This window comes from Loxodonta africana, chromosome 3, assembly GCF_030014295.1.
Source record: "Loxodonta africana isolate mLoxAfr1 chromosome 3, mLoxAfr1.hap2, whole genome shotgun sequence".
Taxonomy (NCBI): domain Eukaryota; kingdom Metazoa; phylum Chordata; class Mammalia; order Proboscidea; family Elephantidae; genus Loxodonta; species Loxodonta africana.
The window spans coordinates 105,638,744-105,657,740 of record NC_087344.1 but is presented as its reverse complement, the minus strand read 5'-3'; the positions used below and the strand labels follow the sequence as shown (position 1 = coordinate 105,657,740).

General features: G+C 40.0%; 1 long non-coding RNA gene across 3 annotated transcripts in view; it reads left to right on the top strand.

Annotated features, from left to right (window-relative positions):
- Positions 1-18,997, top strand: part of LOC111750997 (uncharacterized) — a 69,235-nt gene that overhangs the window by 21,756 nt on the left and 28,482 nt on the right. For 2 of the 3 annotated variants that reach the window (XR_010321407.1, XR_010321406.1), the window contains exons 4-6: positions 12,328-12,430; positions 14,421-14,458; positions 18,797-18,879. This is a non-coding gene — a long non-coding RNA (uncharacterized LOC111750997). Of the gene's footprint in view, positions 1-3,654; positions 12,288-12,327; positions 12,431-14,420; positions 14,459-18,796; positions 18,880-18,997 lie in introns of those variants that run through there. The other variant, XR_010321410.1, reaches the window with a different exon arrangement.

Here is an 18,997-nt window from a genome sequence, read left to right as displayed (position 1 = left end):
GTTGAGATAGCTACAGAACTCCAAAGTAACAGTGACTTAAATAAGAAGTTGATATTCTCTTACATAAAAGGAGTTCAGAGGAAGGCAGGCCAGGGTTGGTATTGTGACTCTAAGATAACATCAGAGACCTAGCCACTTTGAGCTTTCCACTCCACCATCCCTAGAGTTTGAGCCTTTCCCTTGTGTTTACAAGATGGCTGCTGAAAGTCCAGCTATCATATTTATGTTCTGGGCAAGGAGGAAAGGAATAAGGGGAGACTATAGGCCTCCTGACCAAATTTTAAATAACTTTACCAGAAGCCTCATTCTCCAACTTCTTTTTATATTTTTTTGGCCACAATATTAGCAAGGAAAGCTGAGGAATGTTTCATAGCTTAGCACACTGCTTCATCCAACAATAAGTGTGTTTGCAAGGGAGAAATGGATGTTTAATAGAGACCCATGTCCCTGTCTTTTATATCTTTGTAGCACCTAGTAGGTGCTCAATAAACACTGGTGTATAGTCTAATGTAGAGAAATGGAGAGTGAAAAGGTAATTTAGAAGACTGAGAAATGAAGAAACCTAAGAAGCCACATGTGATTTCTAATATATTAATTAGTACTTTACAAAAAAATACTGTCCTCTCCCTAAATTATCCCCTTTCACTCAGGCTGTAAGTATGGAATGCTTATAAAATTAACATCAAGATTAAGAAAAAGAAGCCAGGTCATTTGAAATTATTTTGGGTAGATTCATTGTGTTTCTTTCAGCCCTTAATCTTTGCATAGATTTTTCTTTTCCATTTACAAAATTGGAATCATAAAATGTTCTATTTTGCAAAAGGGCTTGATGTAAACAATCACTTTTTACAGAATGACCAGTACTCAGGCAGTATCTAATGAGCACTTAGAGAAAAAGAGTACATTACATTTCCAATTGAAATCAGTGTTATACGTTTCTGGAACTCTCCTGAGTTCCTTATTTTGATTTTCAAAATAATTCAAACCCTTGAAAGAAGAGTCTCTGTTAATTACCTGAAATGTTTCTCAACCACCAGGTTAACATCAAGGGAGGGTCTTTGAGACTAAAAACATATTTTTTATAATTTGTTATTTTGATATAATTTCAAATTTAGAAAATAAAGATTGTGATAATAATACAGGGAACTCCATATACCCAGATTCTCTACCCAGAATTACAAATTGTTTATAATTTTTTTTAATTTTTATTGTGCTTTAAGTGAAAGTTTACATATCAAGTTGGACTCTCATATAGAAATTTATAAACACTTCGCTATATACTCCCAATTGCTCTCCCCCTAATGAGACAGCACACTCCTCCTCTTCACCCTGTATTCCCCATGTCCATTCAGCCAGCCTCTCTCCCCCTGTGTCTTTTCATCTCCCTTCTAGACAGGAGCTGCCCACATAGTCTCATGTGTCTACTCAAGCCAAGAAGCTCACTCCTCACCAGTACCATTTTCTATCTTATAGTCCAGCCCAATCCCTGTCAGTACCAAATCATAGAGACCCTATGCACAACAGAACAAAACACAGCCTGGTCCTGGGCCAACCTCACAATCATCGTTATTCTTAAGCCCATTGTTGCAGCCACTGTGTCAATCCACCTCTTTGAGGGTCTTTGTCTTTTTCACTAATCCTCTACTTTACCAAGCATGATATTCTTCTCCAGGGACTGGTCCCTCCTGGTAACATGTCCAAACTACGTGAGACGAAGTCTCGCCATCCTTGCTTCTAATGAGCATTCTGGCTGTACTTCTTCCAAGACAGATTCGTTTGTTCTTCTGGCAGTCCGTGGTATACTCAATATTCTCCTCTAAAACCATAATTCAAAGGTGTCAATTTTTCTTTGGTCTTCCTTATTCATTGTTCAGCTTTCACACGCATATGAGGCAACTGAAAACAGCATGGCTTGGGTCTGGCAAATCTTAGTCCTAAAAGTGTTATATTTGCTTTTTAACACTTCAACGAGGTCTTTTGCAGCAGATTTGCAAGAAGATGGTATCTCTCTTGAATTTGATAAACTGTGTAGTGGTCAGTTGAATCCTGTGTATAGTAAAAGCAATTACTTGCTCCATTCTATGTAATATGACTCTTTACTTTTATTCTTATTTCATTTAGTCTTTACTGTCAAACTGTGAAGGAATTTGACTACTTTCCTTTCATTTATCACTAAAGTCTGTTTCTTGTTTGTTACCATCAGACAAATCTGGATTTAAATTCCACAATTTCAGCTGTGTGTGACACTGAGTCTCCTGACTGATAAAATGGGGATGACAGTCCCTATTTCAAAAGTGTTGTTGAGGGGAGTAAATGAGATAATGTATGTGAAAGCATGTAACATGGTGCCTGATACCAGAAAGTAGTCAATAAATATGTTTTCTGTTTTTAATTAAAAACTCCAATTTTTAGTGGCAAAAGTTTTTGCATGTTTCTTGACTTCATTGTCCCTGTGAAGGGGTAGATGATCTTAGATATAAAATCTGCATCAGAACAAGTAAGGATTATGGGGTCCAGCAACTTTAGATTATTTGTGTGAGATTATTCCAATATTCTCTTCCCTTTTTCTGTTCATTTGACATATATTTAATGGTATCTGCTATGTGCCAATCACTATTCTGGGCACTAGGGATAGAGTAGCAGACAAACTTTCCTGAACTGACATTGATTTTATTCTAGTTAGAGGAGACATATGACAAATACAGAAACAAATTGTTTTTTTAATCAGGTAGGTAAGAGCTATGGAGAAAAATAAATCCAGAAAGGGAAATAAATATTTTGGGGAGGTTGGTATTTTAAATAGATAGTCAGGGAAGGACTCGATAATAAAGGGACACATGAGCAGATACTGAAGGGATGAGGGAACAAGTCATTAGTGTGTCTGAGGGCAAAGCATTCCAGGCAGAGGGAATATTTTAAAGAGAAGAAACCTATGGTATAGGATGACCTACCAAGAGTTTACCCAAGGGAATCATAAAAGGAGCCAAGGCAGTTCGTGGAGCAGAATGGCACTGTACCTTCCTTCTGTGAGCTTGACTGCAGGCAAGAACAGAACAGCTGGCTGGATATCAGGGCTGTGGCAGCTGTAGAAATGTGCCACTCAGACCTCCCTGCAAGAAAGAACCTGCTGCCAAGAGTGCAGAGACCTAACAGCCACCAGCTGCTGCCCACCCCCCCGCCCCCGGATCCACCCCAGTATTCGAAGTGAGACACTTTCTCCAGGGCAGCCCTCAGCCAGTGACTGAGCATGGTAGGGGTACTAGGACCTGTCCATTGCTATGCAATGTGGGATTCCTGTTAAGGGCGATCTTTGTGCCAGAGCTCCCTGGTAGGCCGGCCAAGGCTTTTCCAGAGCTGCGCCATAGTCTGGTGCCATAATGGTTAAGAGCTACAGCTGAACCAAAAGGGTGGCAGCTCGAACCCACCAGGCACTCCTTGGAAACTCTCTGGGGCAGTTCTACTCTGTCCTATAGGGTCGCTATGAATCGGAATCAACTCGACGGCAGTGGGTTTGATTTTGGTTCGGTACCATAGTCTGAGGCTCTGCCTAACCAACCATCCATCCTTCTTTCTCCTTCTCCTTTCACAGGTATCTGACCTACATCAGTTGGTCGTCTTTGTCCATACCCACTTCCTTTCCCTTTTACCTTACAGGCATCACCCCACCCCCCCAATCCCAGTAAATTGCTTGCATTTACAACCCTATCTTGGTGTCCATCTATATCTCAAAGGATCCGGACTGACATGAGGCAGAGCAAAACTGCCTTTGAGGAAATTTTGCTCTCACTCTAATACCTACAAGTACGAAGACATAGAGATGAAGAAAGGGCAGTTGATGGTGATGTCAAGGAATAATCAAAATTTCTGGATAATTTCCATCAGCCCTAATGCAGGCCATCACAAATAATATACAACCTGTGTGAAACCTTGTGGTGAAATGAGTTACTTTTGGTGGCCTTTTGCCTTGGTTCTTTGGAAAAACAGCTTGAGAGATTTTGTCCCTAAACCCTGAGGAGTTATCTTTGCACTAGTTTTCTACCCTAGAGGATTTGTTACTTTTGTCCAGGTTGATTGACATTTCCTGGGTAAATTAAGCTGTAAACAACTTGTGGTTTGATACTTTTTGTCTGGCCCTGGGCTGCAGCCTACGCTGTGATTGGTATGCACCTTGCAGGGATTGGTCAGTAGACTAAGCAAATCAAATGTCTGTAGCCTACTATGCAAACAGAGTGTCTGTGGCCTACCCAGAGCGGATTGGTCAGTTTGTGGCCCCGGTGAGAGGGCCATGCCTTGAAATTGACAAGGGAATTATGTATATAAGCAGCCAACCCCATAGAAGTTTTTGAGACAAAAAGAAGCAGCAAGAGAAGCAGCAGGAAAGAAGCAAAAGGAAGAAAGAAGGGAGAAAAAGCAGAGAGAGAGGAAGCAAGGAACGTCCTAAAAGAATGAAACATTGGTCAAGAGCTATAACACTGCAGACAGCGAGAGGCCCAGAAGGGGCCCAGTGGCAGAGTCAATGGCAACAGGCCCAGAAGGGCCCCATGGCAGAGCTGATGATGACAGACAGCAGGGCCAAGAGGAGGCTATCCTCAGGGGACCAAGAGGAGCCTGTCCTCAAGGGGCTGAAAGGAGGCCTGCATGGCTGAGGGGAGCTGAGAGAGCTATCCTACACTGAAGAAGGGAGACTTTGCTTCCTGATACTGATCCTGAGTTATACCCTGTTGATCCTGATCCTGAGTTGTACCCTCTACTTTCTTAATAAACCACTTAACTGAAAGTATGGCTTGTGAGTTCTGTGTGGCCATTGCAACGGGTTATTGAACCCAGAAGAGAAGTAGAGAGTGCTGTGGGAGGGATAGCTGGCCTCAGAATTGGCCAAAAAAAAGGTTAGAAGGTGGAAGTATGCCTGACCTCCACCACACAGGAATCAGCCTTGGGCTGATCTTGATTCGTATTATTCCTCCTGAAGTTAGACAGTTTCTGACACTACTACTACTCTTCCCACTCTTTTACAACCTTATTTATTAAAAATGGAAACTATTCCAAAAATAATTCCTCTAGGTACTCATTTCAACCAAATTGCTGCCCTCAGCATTTCTTACACAGAAATACTGGGGCTATCAATGGAGTCCTTAGGTGATGAAGATGGTTAAGCACTCCACTGCCAGGCAAGAGGTTGGCGGTTCAAGTCTACCTCGAGGCAGCTCAGAAGACAGGCCTGTTGTTCTTCTTCTAAAAGTTCACAGCTTTGAAAACCCTGTGGAGCACAGATCTACTCTAACACATACGGGGTTGCCATGAGTTGAAATTGACCCTATGGCATTAACAACAAAAACAACATCAACACCCAATGAAGCAGTTCCATACCCATAACCAAGTTCTGAGGATTGAGGGGCCCACTGCTCAGTTATAAACTAGAATCCAGGGCTTTGAACCAGTTTTTTCTGGTTCAGACCCCTGCTGAGAATTTGCATTTGCACCCCAGATATACTGAGTCAGAATCTACATTTTAACAAGATCCCCAGGTGATTCTTATGTACAATAAATTTCAAGAACCACTGCTCTACTAGTGGTTATCAGAATTAGTCCTTAAGCCAAGCGTTAGTGTTGCCTGGGAATTTGTTAGAAATCCAAATTCTCAACAAGAGTTTGAACCAGATCGAACCAGTTCAAAACCCTGCTAGAATCCAAAGGTGCAGCATGAGTTGAGTTGAGAGAGGGGAAACTGGCATGTATTCCCACTTCTTGAAGTCAAACCATGGGTACCTGAGAACGCTGGTGACATTTTCTAGGCCCCCAACTGAGATGGTCATCTATGCCTTCTGCCCAAGGCTATGTTTAAAGGCCATTGCCAGGATCTGGCTGACCACGATTCAATGACATTCCACCAGAAGTCATTCCCAGATTTAAGAGAACCATGCTCTAATCACATAACTGAAGTCACAGTTTGGGGTTAAATAAAGCAATGGATCCAAAGATTTTCTGGGGGAATCTCTAAAATTCCATCTGCAAATCAAACACTGGTTGGGAGGGAAGTGACTCTAAGGTGTGGCCACATGGAAGGCAGTTAGAAAAGATTAAAACCAAGAAAACCAAATTTGTTGTCATCGAGTCTATTCCAACTCATAGTGACCCTATAGGACAGAGTAGAACTCCCCCATAGAGTTTCCAAGGCTGAAATCTTTATGGAAGCAGACTGCCACATCTTTCTCCCGCAGACTAGCTAGTGGGTTCGAACCCAGGATCTCTTGGTTAGCAGTTGATATTTAACCACTGTTCCACCAGGGCTCCCGTGGTGTTACCATAAACCAAAGCTTCGTTGCCATCGGGTCCATTCCAACTCATAGCTACCATAAAGGACACAGTAGAGCTGCCCCATAGGGTTTCCAAGGAGTGCTTGGCGGATTCAAACTGCTGACCTTTTGGTTAGGAGCCAAACACTTAACCACTATGCCACCAGACCCAGCAATTCCACTCTTAGATGCAGACTCAAAAACTTGTACATTAATGTTCTTAGCAGCAATATTCAACTAGCCAAACAGTAGAACCAAACCAAATGTCCATCGGTTAGCGAATGGATAAACATGGTATATGCATACAGTGGGGTATTATCCAGCCATAGAGAGGAGTGAAGTCCCGAGACATCCTACAATGTGGGTGAGCCTTGACAATACTGTGTTAAGGGAAAGAACCCAGACACAAAGGCCACATACTGTATGACTCTATTTATATGAAATATCCAGAATAGTAAAGTCCATACTGACAAAAGTAGATTAGTTATTCCCAGGGGCTAGAGGGTAAGGGGAATGAAGAATGACTGCTGATGGGTAGGGGGTTTTTTAAGAGGTGATGAAAATATTTTGAAATTAGATAGCGGTAATGGTTGTATATATTAAAATGATGAATTATATCCCCCCCCCCCAAAAAAAAGGAGAGCAAGACTTACAAATTAAAAAAAAAAAAAGTCAGTTAAGAGACCAGTAGTGATCTAGGGCCTGGGGGGAAGACAAAAGGCATTGTGACAAACCCGAGACTTCTAAAATGTAGTTTTTAACCTGGATGGTAAAAAAAAGATTTGCTCGATCCAAAGAGGGAAAGAACAATAAAAGAGAGAACATGATAAAAATGCTAGTTTTAATATGATCAAGACAAAAGCCCAGAGAGGTTAGATAATTTGCTCAATATTATACAACAGGTTAGAGATAGGATTCGTATTGAGTCATTACTTCTTGGGTCCTCCCTACTTGACCTAATTGACCACAGTGCCTTACTTTTTGTCTAAAATCTCTGGTTCTGATATTCTTCAATAAGACTTGAGCTGTTCCAAGTTTTACATGCTGATTCATTTCATTATTAAATGAACATGTATTGGGTACATTCCATGCCTCAGAGGAACTACAGATAAAAAACACAGCCCAATCCACAAGGCTTTAAAAATCTGCTAAGAACTATCGGCGTACAAAATGAATAAAAGTAATTAAAAAAGAAAACTGAAAAGTGGGACAACAAAGGATGAAATAACCTCTGCCAAGGGGTATAAAAGATCAATTTACCGAAGAGGTGACACTTCAACTATCTCTTAACAGATGACTAGAGTTGATTAGGCAGAAAAGGGCAGCCAAAGAAATTGAGACTACTGTTTAAAATATTGAGTAAGAAATTGAACTAGATGGCCTCCAATTCTAAGATTCTGTAACTCTCAGACTAAGAATTGGTTTCTCTAACTTTTATCAAAATATAGCTGCTACTACAAAAACTATTTACAGTACATATATCTGACAAAAAAACTTATACCCAGTGTTATGGATTAAATTGTGTCCGCCCCAAATGTGTGCCAACTTGGCTAGGCCATAGTTCTCAGTATTGTGTGACTGTCCACTATTTTGTCATCTGATGTGATTTTCCTACGTGTTATAAATCCTACCTCTATGATGTTAATAAGGCAGGATTAGAGGCAGCTATGTTAATAAGGCAGGACTCAATGTACAAGATTAGGTTGTATCTTGAGTCAGTCTCTTGAGATATAAAAGAGAGACACGAGCAGAGAGACATGGGGTCCTCATACCATCAAGAAAAAAGAGCCAAGAGAATAGTGCATCCTTCGGACCCGGGGTCCCTGTGCTGAGACACTCCTAGACCAGTGGAAGATTGATGACAAGGACCTTCCTCCAGAGCCGACAGAGTGAGAAAGACTTCTCCTGGAGCTGGCACACTAAATTTGTACTTTTAGCCTCCTAGACTGTGAGAGAATAAATTTCTCTTTGTTAAAGCCTTCCACTTGTGGAATTTCTGTTATAGCAGCACTAGATAACTAAGACATCCAGTAAAGAATGCTTACAAGTCAACAATGGAAAGATGAACGAATCAACTAGAAAGATACTTCACGATCAATTGAAGAGACACTCACAAGAGACATAAGAACAGCCTACAATCACATGAAAAAGTGCTCAACATCATTAGTCATCAGGGAAATGCAAATTAAAACCACAATGAGATACTATTTCACACCTGCTGAATGGTTAATAACAAAAAGCCTGACCATGCCAAATGCTGGTGAGGATGTGAAGCAATGGGAACCTTCATACATTTCTGATGGGAGTGCAAAATGGCACAATCACTTGGAAAAACTACTTGGCAGTTCCTCAAAATCTTAGATATAGTTACCATACGACCCAGGAATTCTAAGTGAAATGAAAATGTATGCCCACAAAAATCCTTGTACAAGAATGCTCAGAGAAGTTGTATTTGTAAGAGCTAAAAATGGGAAAAAAATTCAAATCTCCATCAACAGGAGAATGAATACACGAATTATGGTACGGTCACACAAAGGAACACTGCTCATCAAACAAAATGAGGTACTGATACACGCAACAACCTGGATGAAACTAGAAACATGTTGAGTGAACAAAACCAGACACAAGATAATATAATGCATGACTCCCATTTATATGAAGTCCAAGAACAAGTAGAAATCAGAAAGTGGTTGTCTCAGAGGGGTGGGTAAAAGAGGAGTTGACTAGAAAGAGACATGAGGGTGAGGAAACTTTCCGTGTGTGAGTGATAGAGATGGCTCACATCTTATTTTAGGTGGTAGTTAAATAAACCAAAAACCTATTGCCATTAAGGTGATTCTGATTTATGATGACCTCATGTGTTACAGAATAGAACTGCTCCACAGGATTTTCTTCACTGTAGTCTTTACAGAAGTGGGATCATCAGGCCTTTCTTCCATGGCACCTCTGGGTGGATTTGAACTGCCAACTTTATGTTAGTAGCCTAGTGCAAACTGCACCACCTGGCGACCTTGGTAATTACATAGGTGTATACAAGTCAAAATTGATGGGTACGTTTAAAAAATAATGAATACTATTTCAAAAATGTTGATAGCTTTCCCACTTCTGATAAGCCAAAAAGCATCAATTGAACCTACATGATCTGATAGGTGTGAAAAGCTTTCCTATCTAAAAATATCTTTTCACCTACTGGAGAATGGACTGAATTCCCCCGTTAGTCTCTATGTTCATATAACGCATCAAAAGCCCTAAATAAAATGCTGTATTAATTTCCCCCAATAACTATTTTAGTACAGCACTAACTTATGAGGTCGGTTCTCCTTCCCCTTCTTCTCAAGACTCCTCGACCCACTATTGATAAGATGATCAAGTAATTCAAGTCTCCTTCCCTCTTTTTTTTTCCCTCATATATAGTGGAGTACATTTATAAGCCATAAATTTCCAACTTCCGTGCCTATCTTAGGATACCCTGGTGGTGTAGTGGTTAAGACCTACATCTGCTAACCAAAAGGTCAGCAGTTTGAATCCACCAGGTGCTCCTTGGAAACTCTACGGGGCAGTTCTACTTTGTCCTATAGTGTCGCTATAAGTTGGAATCAACTCAATGGCAACGGGTTTTTTGGTTTTTGGCGTGCCTATCTTGCAAAGTTTAGTGACAAAGTTCTTCATTTCTTAGCACTTAATGCAAGAGAGCAGATGGCTTCTATGTTCTAGAAATGAAAGTAATAGCATGGTGACTGCCATCTTCAAATCACTAAGGAAGTTGAAGAAGAGCTTCCACTCCTTACAAACTAAATTTCCACTTTGCCTGCCTCATCCTCATTTCTTCAGCTCTTTCCTTACCTCACCTCCATCTCCCAGCCTCTCATCACTTACCACTTACTGGTCAGTTTAATGCGCCCCAGAAAGGCAATTGAAATCCTGAAGTGCAGAGTCACTTGCTAACTTCCTTAGTGTGATTCCTGAAATCCCCATGAGCTCACTGGGATATCCATTTTGATGATGCTTTACCAATTAGAAAGAGCCCTTATTGTTTCTATGGTATGAGCATCTCTGTGATCAAAATAAGCAATGCAAGCTCCTTTCGGGGAGTGGAGAGGAGATACTACCAAAAAAAAGGTATTATTTTCCAATACCAAGGAAATTCATTAGCAAACACAGTAAAATACAGTCACGTCATCATCACACTGAACTGTTTTGGAAAAGGCCCTGTTTGGGAAAAGCACAGTGCAAAAACACCTTCACTCATGTAGCTTGGCACAACGAGACAGCAGGATGAGTGCCTTATTATTCCCTACGGTGCCTTAATATTTAGAGGACATCTGATGCTATGAGTTTCTCTCTCCCCTGAGTCACCTTTACCACTGACTGACATTATGCTACTGCTGTTTCCCGTGTCCACCTGTTACACTGATAAGACACAGACATATTCCTCCAGGATGGTGGAAATGAATTAGACCGAGAGTCAGAAGGCTGAGCTTCTAGTCCCAAAAGTTCCTGAAATATGCAACCTTAGGCAAATCTCTCAAATTCTCTTGACTTCAGTTTCCTCTGAAAAAATAGGAAGAATAATATACATCATATCAATGAGACAGAAGCCAAGGCTGCCCTCCTTGTCGTTAGAGTTTCCTCAGACCATGGAACCAATAGGTAGGGGCGGAGCGATAGATCCTCATTAAAAGAAATTGGGTGCTACTATATGGTAGGGATGGGGTATATGGTAAGGATGGGACAGGGAGGACTATATTTAGAACTCAGGGATCCAATGGGAAAAATCTTAGCAATCCTTGGCCCAGTGGTCCAGTCAAAGGAAAAGCGCAACCACTCAATGAACACAAGACTATCAATGCTTCTGAGCCCATAGACATGGTTTGAGTCTGTCCCACCCTGTTTTGGAAAAGCACAAGCAAAAGCACCTTTATCCCTACATTCTGGCATAGGAAACAGGCAAAGAGCCCCACCCAGCTGAAGTGCTACAGAGGATAGAGAAACATGAAAATGGGGGATAGAAGAAGGTAACTTTAAGTACCAGCTTATGCCTGGTTACCAAGTACAGAAGCAGGGATTGCTCCAGCTATGTTTGTGTTGCTTAGTCATTTTTCCCTCTCTTCCAACTCTCCTACTTTAAAATGAAAAACACCAGAGATGGCTAACATTTTAGGCTCAAGTTGGCATATGCCCAACATCTCATCATCCCAGATCTACTCTCTGCCCTTCTGCATTCTGTTGGGTTCCCTAAGAGGCTGACCCATATGGTTCTCTTGCCTTCTGGCTTCCAGTTGAGTTCAGCCACAGGGAGCACAGACAGAAGATCTAAGGGAGAAAGGGAATAGAGTACGCTCGGGGTACTTACCACTTTCCTATATAGGGTTGCTATGGGTCGGAATCAACTCGACGGCAGTGGGTTTTGTTTTGTTTTTGTTTTTTATAAAGTCACTGTGCTGTAGGCTGGCTGCATTCCTCCCCTAGAGGTCACACCTACTGCCAAGATGTTTTTCTCCCTACAGTTCTGCCTCTTGGTTCTAACAATAGCTCCCTCTCCTTCAAGCCTAGGGGTGGTAATAGTACCTCAAATTACTGTCACAAAAAACAAAACCAAACTTGTTGCCATCAAGTCAATTTCAACTCATGACAACTTCACTTGCTACAGAATCAAACTGCTCCATAGGGTTTTCTTGGCTGTAATCTTAATGGAAGCAGATTGCCAGGCCTTTCCTCTGTGGTGCCACTGTGTAGGTTCAAACCATCAACCATTATGTTAGCAGTCAAGCATTTACACCACCTAGAGCCCTGTCTACTATCAATAAAGTATTATATTACCGCTTACGGGTTCCTTACACCCTGCCCACAACTTTGTAAGTGTGGAAAAATCATCTTTATTAAACTTTCCTCAAATTACCAAATTTGTACAAATAAATTACCATTTCTTTTCTGGTGGGGCCCCAATACTGACAGGTTTTTCATAGGTACCACAAGGGGTAGTTGTAAGACCAAATGAGATTTATTTTTTAAGGTGTGTGAAATTTTTTTGAAGATAGAAGTTCAAAGGAGGCGTATCCCAGCACTATGATCCAGATATACAACATTGCTGGTGCCCTAGAAGTACCATTGGTGCTCCCCATCAACCCAGCTAAGAGGTAACCTTTATTTTGACTTTAATAGCATTCATTTCATTGCTTTTCTGTATTTTGCCAGCTAAAGTGCATTTCGCCAACTCTGAAAGCATGCCTTAAACAGTTTTATTTTGCCTGTTACAGAACTTACGTAAATGGACTTATACTGTACATATTCTTTTGTGTCTTGCTTCTTTTGCTTCATATTGTTAGATTCATCCATGTTGTTGTACGGAGCATTCATGTTGTTGTAGTATACTTCGTTCACTTTGCTGCTGTATAGTGTTCCATTGTAAGGCTACTCAACGCTGTATCTATTCTACTGTCATTGAATGTGTGATTTGTTTCCAATTTCTTGGCTGCTATGGAAATTTTTGTACTTATCACTAGTACAATGCAAGAGTTTCTCTAGCATAGCAGTTCTCAAACTTTTAGATCTTTTTTTTACACTGTTAAAAATGATTGAAGGTTTTGATTATGTGAGTTATATCTATCAATATTTACTGCAGTAGAAATTAAAACTAAGAAAATTTTAAAATATTTAATAATTTATTTAAAGTAACAATCACAAACCCATTACGTGTTAACATAGTGTGTTTTTTAATGAAAAAAAAGACAAAACTATAAAGTTTAGGAAGGTAATGTGGAATAATACCTGTATAACCTTGGGAAAGGGAAAGAACTCCTAATACAAAAAATTGATAAATTGGACTGCATTAAATTTAAGAATTTCTGTTCATGAAATGATACTTTAAGAGAGTGAAAACTCAAGCTACAGAATAAGAAAAGATATTATTGTTCAGTGCAGTCAAGTCAGTTCTAACCCATATCGACCCCACTGATAGCGTACAACTGCCCCCGTAGGGTGTTCTTGGGTGTAATCTTTATGGAAGCGATCACCAGGTCTTTCTCCTGAAGGGCAGCTGTGTGGGTGTCTTAGTCATCTGGTGCTGCCATAACAGAAATACCACAGGTGGATGGTTTTAACAAAGAGAAGTTTATTTCCTCACACGGAAGTAGGCTAGAAGTCCAAATTCAGGGTGTCGGCTCCAGGGGAAGGCTTTCTCTCTCTGTCGGCTCTGGAGGAAGGTCCTTGTCCCCAGTCTTCCCCTGGTCGAGGAGCTTCTCAGGCGCAGGGACCCCAGGTCCAAAGGGTGTTCTCTGCTCCTGGTGCTGCTTTCTTGGTGGTATGAGCTCCCCCACTCTCTGTGTGCTTCCCTTTCCTTTTTATCTCTTGAGAGATAAAAGGTGGCACAGGCCACACCCCCGGGAAACTCTCTTTACCTTGGATCGGGGAGGTGACCTGTGTAAGGCTGGTGTTACAGTCCCACCTTCATCCTCTAAACATAAAATTACAATCACAAAATGGAGGACAACCACACAATACTGGGAATCATGGCCTAACCAAGTTGACACATATTTTGGGGGGGCAAAATTCAAAACTGTCAGCCTTTCAGTTAGCAGCTGAGCATTTAACTGTTGAGCCACCAGGGCTCCTTAGTAGAAGATAGATGTTAGCTACAGATAGAACCAACAAAGGACTTGAATCCAAAACATATAAAGAATTCATGCTAATCAATATGAAAAAGTCAGACAACCCAATAGAAAATTAGGCAGACAACTTGCACAGGTGCCTTACAAAAGAGAAAGTCTACATGGCAAGTAAAATATGAAGAGGTACTCCACCTTGTTTGCCTCATTAGCAATGATAGAAATGCAAAATAAAACTACAATAAAATACCAATGCCATGCCAACTGTTGATAATGTGGAACGATGGAAATTATCATAGGCTGATGATGGGAGCATAAGCTTTTAAAGAGTGTGGCACTTTCCAGTAAATATGAAGTTAGACACACCTTCTGACACAGCATCTTCACTCCTATGGTTTATCCTAGAGCAGCGTTGCTCACAGTGTAATCCGCAGACACCTGAAGAAGCCTGTTTCTTCTGGGGATCTGTGAGGGTACAATTATTGTAATAACAATGTTAATATGTTATTTGCTTTTTTCACAGCGTTAACGTCTTCACTGATTGGGCAAAACCAGTGGTAGGTAAGCTGCTGGCACATTAGCACAAATCAAGACAATGCATCAAATCGTACTACTAGTCATTGTAGTCGTCGCCATCACTTGCTAGCAGTCAAAAAAAAAAAAAGCTTAACTTAAAATATCTTTAATTAAATAACAAAAATTAATTTTACTAAATCTTGACCCTTCTACTTTTCTTTCCTTTTTTTGAGTTTGATTATCATTCAATTTTTTTCCCTGATGATGCAGTGGTTAAGCATTTGTACTAATTTATTTAACCTCCTCCTGATTTACATGCTTTTATTTTTGTGCATTTATCTTATTTTTTAATCTCCTAAGATATTACTAACGCTGCACTATAAACAACATTGCACTATTTAGATTTATCACGTATTTACCACTGTCTTTGTTCTTCATTCCTTCCTGCACCTCAGAGTTTCCATCTGGGATAGTGTTCTTTCTTCCAGAATGACATCCTTCAGAATTCCCTTTAATGAGGGTCTGGATGATGGCAAAATGTATTTCTGTTTGTCTGCATATGTCTATGTTGTGCCCTTATTCTTGAAAGATATTTTCACCAGGAATAGAATACTGTGTTAACTTATTTTCTTTCAACCCATTGAAATCATTGTCATGTTATCTGGTTTCCATTGTTGCTACTGAGAAGTCAGCTGTCAGTCTAACTGTTGTTCCTTTTAAGGGTGATCTCTGCTCTAAGGCCCAACCCCAGCCTCGTTTTCTTTGGTATTCATTGGTTTTATTATGCTGAGTCTATGTCTGAATGTCTTTTTCTTTAATTTACTTGGGATTTGTTTGGCTTTTTTAATGTGTGGATTGATGTAATTCATTTTTTCTGGAAAAGTACCATATTTTTTACACAAATAATGCATGCCTTCTACATCTGTTTGCCAACGACACCGTCTCCCCATGAGGTATTTTTGCAAGCATACTATGCTAACTTTTTTTTATAGCAGTATGTTAAAAGAAAAAATGACACAGCAGTGCTTATGAAAATACCTCAAGGAGGGAGGGCACGGTTGGCAAACAAACATAGAAGGCTCATATTATTTGCATAAAATATGGTATCAGCCATTATTTCTTCTGCTGTATCATCTCTCTCCTCTCCTGATAAAATTCAGATTAACTGTATGTTAAACTTCTTCATTCTGCCTTCCAGGAATCTTAATCCCTCTTTCATACATTCCATTTCTTTGAATTCTTGTACTGATTATGTAAAATTCCTTGTGACCTGAAATTTGTGTTCTCTAATTCCCTTTTCATTTGTGTCTAAGATGCTGTTAAACATATCACTGGTTTTTGTTTTGTTTTTAATTTCAGTAATTATATTTTTCACTTCTAGAAGTTTTATTTAGTCTTTAAAAAAAATTCTTGGTCACTTTTTATAGTTTCCAGTATCCTGCAAGAAAGAAATATATATTTCTTTAAAAACAATAGGCATAATTGTTTAATAATCTGTATCTGATAATTTCAGAGTCTGAAGTCTTTTTGGTTTTGTTTTTATCTAACTCTCACAGATGGTGTTTATTTCTTTATATGTCCTTAGCTGTTTTTTACTATGTGCTGCTCACTGACTTTGAAAATTATTTGTGAAACTACCTTGAGGCCCAGGATGAAGGTGACTTCTCAGAGTGGATTTGTTTCTTTTTTTTTTTTATCTCTAGGGGCTTTACCAGTCTGGCACCAATTTAATTTACATTTATGGCTTGATGGTTTTTTTTTTGGGACCACCAAGTGTTTATAATTCCAGGCTACAATCTGCAGTGACATCAGTTTGTAATTATAAATTTTCAAGGATGAAATTGTTTCCCCATGTACTGTTCAGCAGTCCCCTATGGGCAGAGATTTGGAGGAAATGTAGCCCTTTGAATTCCCAGCTTTACTGATGGGTTTTTTGTACTTTATTCCTTGGGAAGATAAAAGCTCAAATTGGCTGGACTGGCAAATGCCCTGGGGCCTAAGTGGCTTTGGTACACATTAGATTTTGTCGCTGTAATTCTTTACTGTCTTATTTGTGCTTTGATACTTTTAAGATCTCTTTTTATTCAATGTAGCATTCTTAGTTCCTTTCTGTTGTCAAGAGGCCAGGATGAGCTGCTCCCTGCACAGGTCCCCTATATTTACTGACCACTGAGGTATCACAGGGGCCATTTCTAGTTTTCTGCTGGTGTCTGTTGCTCAAGTTTGTAGTTTGAGTATTTCATAGAATGATCATTTTTGTCCACTTAGTCAGGAGCTGGTGATATGCCTTGGCTGACTGAAACCCATCATGGTTATCACTGGCATTATAGACTTCTCTGAATCTGCCACATCCTCCCTTGAACTCTTTCATCTGTTTCTGCTGTGGATTCACCTTTACCTCCCTCATGACAGAACCAATGGCTCTCAAATGAGTCACATTCTGTGTCCTCCATAGGCATTCCAGGAACATCTGAGTCCTTTCCATACCACATAAGAGCTAATGGAGACCCTCGTTTTGTCTGACTTTGCTACTCTGTTCTCTTTCCTTTCCTAGGCCTACCTAATTGTGCTGCTGGATCACCCTGAACAGAGATTTTCTTCTGGAATCCCAAGTGGGGAGTAGGGCAGAAGCCCCCCGACCTTAGCTTTCCCCTCAACCAATATATCACACCTTGAACTTGTTTTGGGGATCAAGAAAACCTCTCACTGCTTGGCTTTCCTGTTTCCTACTTCCTTATTCTCCCTATAACCCACTGTAACAGGAAGAAAATCAAACATTTCACTTCCTCAACATCATATCTTTGCTCATCTTGGTTTGGCAAGCTGCATGGTTATAAGTGGACAAAGTTATCCCACTATACTATGAAAGACACTCTATGATCTAGGCTACCAGGTTCAGCCCTTAATATGCCAATGATAGTAAAATGAATATGGAAAATCTTGTCTCTCACACTTTTTTTTTCTTTCTGATTTTCTAAGTAATGCCTTGATCAAAAATCCCATTTTGGATATTAGAAGCTGATTATCAACTTTTTCTTTTCTAATTTCTGCTTTAACAGTTCTAATTCCACCCTCCACACACCACCCTCAGGCAAATTAATGTTTCAGGCCAACTAAGGAAAAGGTAGTATTTATGAAAATTCAAGTTACACACATATACATATTATTTTTTAATCAAAAGCATTTGTATTAGTTACCTATTGCTACGTATCAAGTTACCCCAAAATTTAGTGGCTTAAAATAATGAGTATCTATTATTTCACAGTTTCTTTTATAGGTCATGAATTTGGAGCAACTCAGCTGGGTTACTCTGACTCAGGGTCTTTTATGAGGTTACAGCCCAGATGAACTCTGGGCTACCATCATCTCAAGGCTCGACTGAGGATAGAGGATCAACTTCCAAGTTCATTCATGTGGCTATTCACAGGAGGCCTTAAATTTTTCCTGGCTGTTGGCTGGAGGCCTCAGTTTCTTACTACAGGGGTCTCTCCTTATGACATAGCAAGTGGCTTCCCTAAGAGAAAGAGAAAAAGAGAGAGAGGGGAAGAGAGAGAAGGAGCAAACAGGAAGTCACAGTGCTTTTGAGACCTAGTCTCTGAAGTCATACTCTTCCACTCTGGCTTTATTCTATTCATTAGAAGCAAGTCACTAAGTCCATCCCAAGCTCAGTGGACAGGGAATTGGACTCCACCTCTTTAAGGGAGTGTCAAAGAAAGTGTGGACATTTTCAATCACCACAGCATTCAAAATCATTTATTGCCAACTTTCTATGTGCCAGAGTGCTAAACTGGGGTATACCATTGGGGTATAGCAACAACAACAAAAAGTAGAGATTCCTTGCATGATAGAGTTCACAGTCCAGTGAGTACATGATCAAGAACATAGGCAATTAAAACACACTAAAATATAGACCCTAATTTTCTCCGTGTGACATGGGGGACAATAGGTGCTTGAGGGTACGCAAGCCAATACATGTCTTTTTTACAACTTGTAGTTTAGCAAAAGTGAGCAAGAGCTGAAACTCAATAGCCAAAATTCCTGACTCAAACTTAGCTCTGCTACTTATTGACTACATGACCATAGGCCAGTAACTCATCCTTTCTGTGCCTCGATTTTCTCATCAGTAAGATGGAAGAACAACAGGACCTACCTCATGGGGTTCTTGTGAGGATTTAATGAGTTGGCTTAAAGGGAAAGCCTTTAAAATTGCCTGGAACACAGGAAGTATTGGTTTTAATCACAGTTGTAAAGTGCAAGCTGCTTCAAAAATGGAAGATGTTATTATTATTCTTCTAATTTCCTTATCCCTGCCCTACTGAAAATGGAATTAATTTCCTTTGTAATTTATTTTTAATGATGAGTTTGTACTTTTTTTCTTTTAAGCATATAACACATGTAGTAAAATGTGGATGTCACTCTTCACCTCCACTCCCACCCAGCCATCAATCCTACTTCCATCCCCAGAGGTAACCACTTTAACAGTTTCATGTATATTCTTTCAGAACTTTTTCTTACCTATTGAAAAGTTATGTTTTAAAAAATTTATAAATGGAATCACATTATACATATCATTTTGCTTTTTTA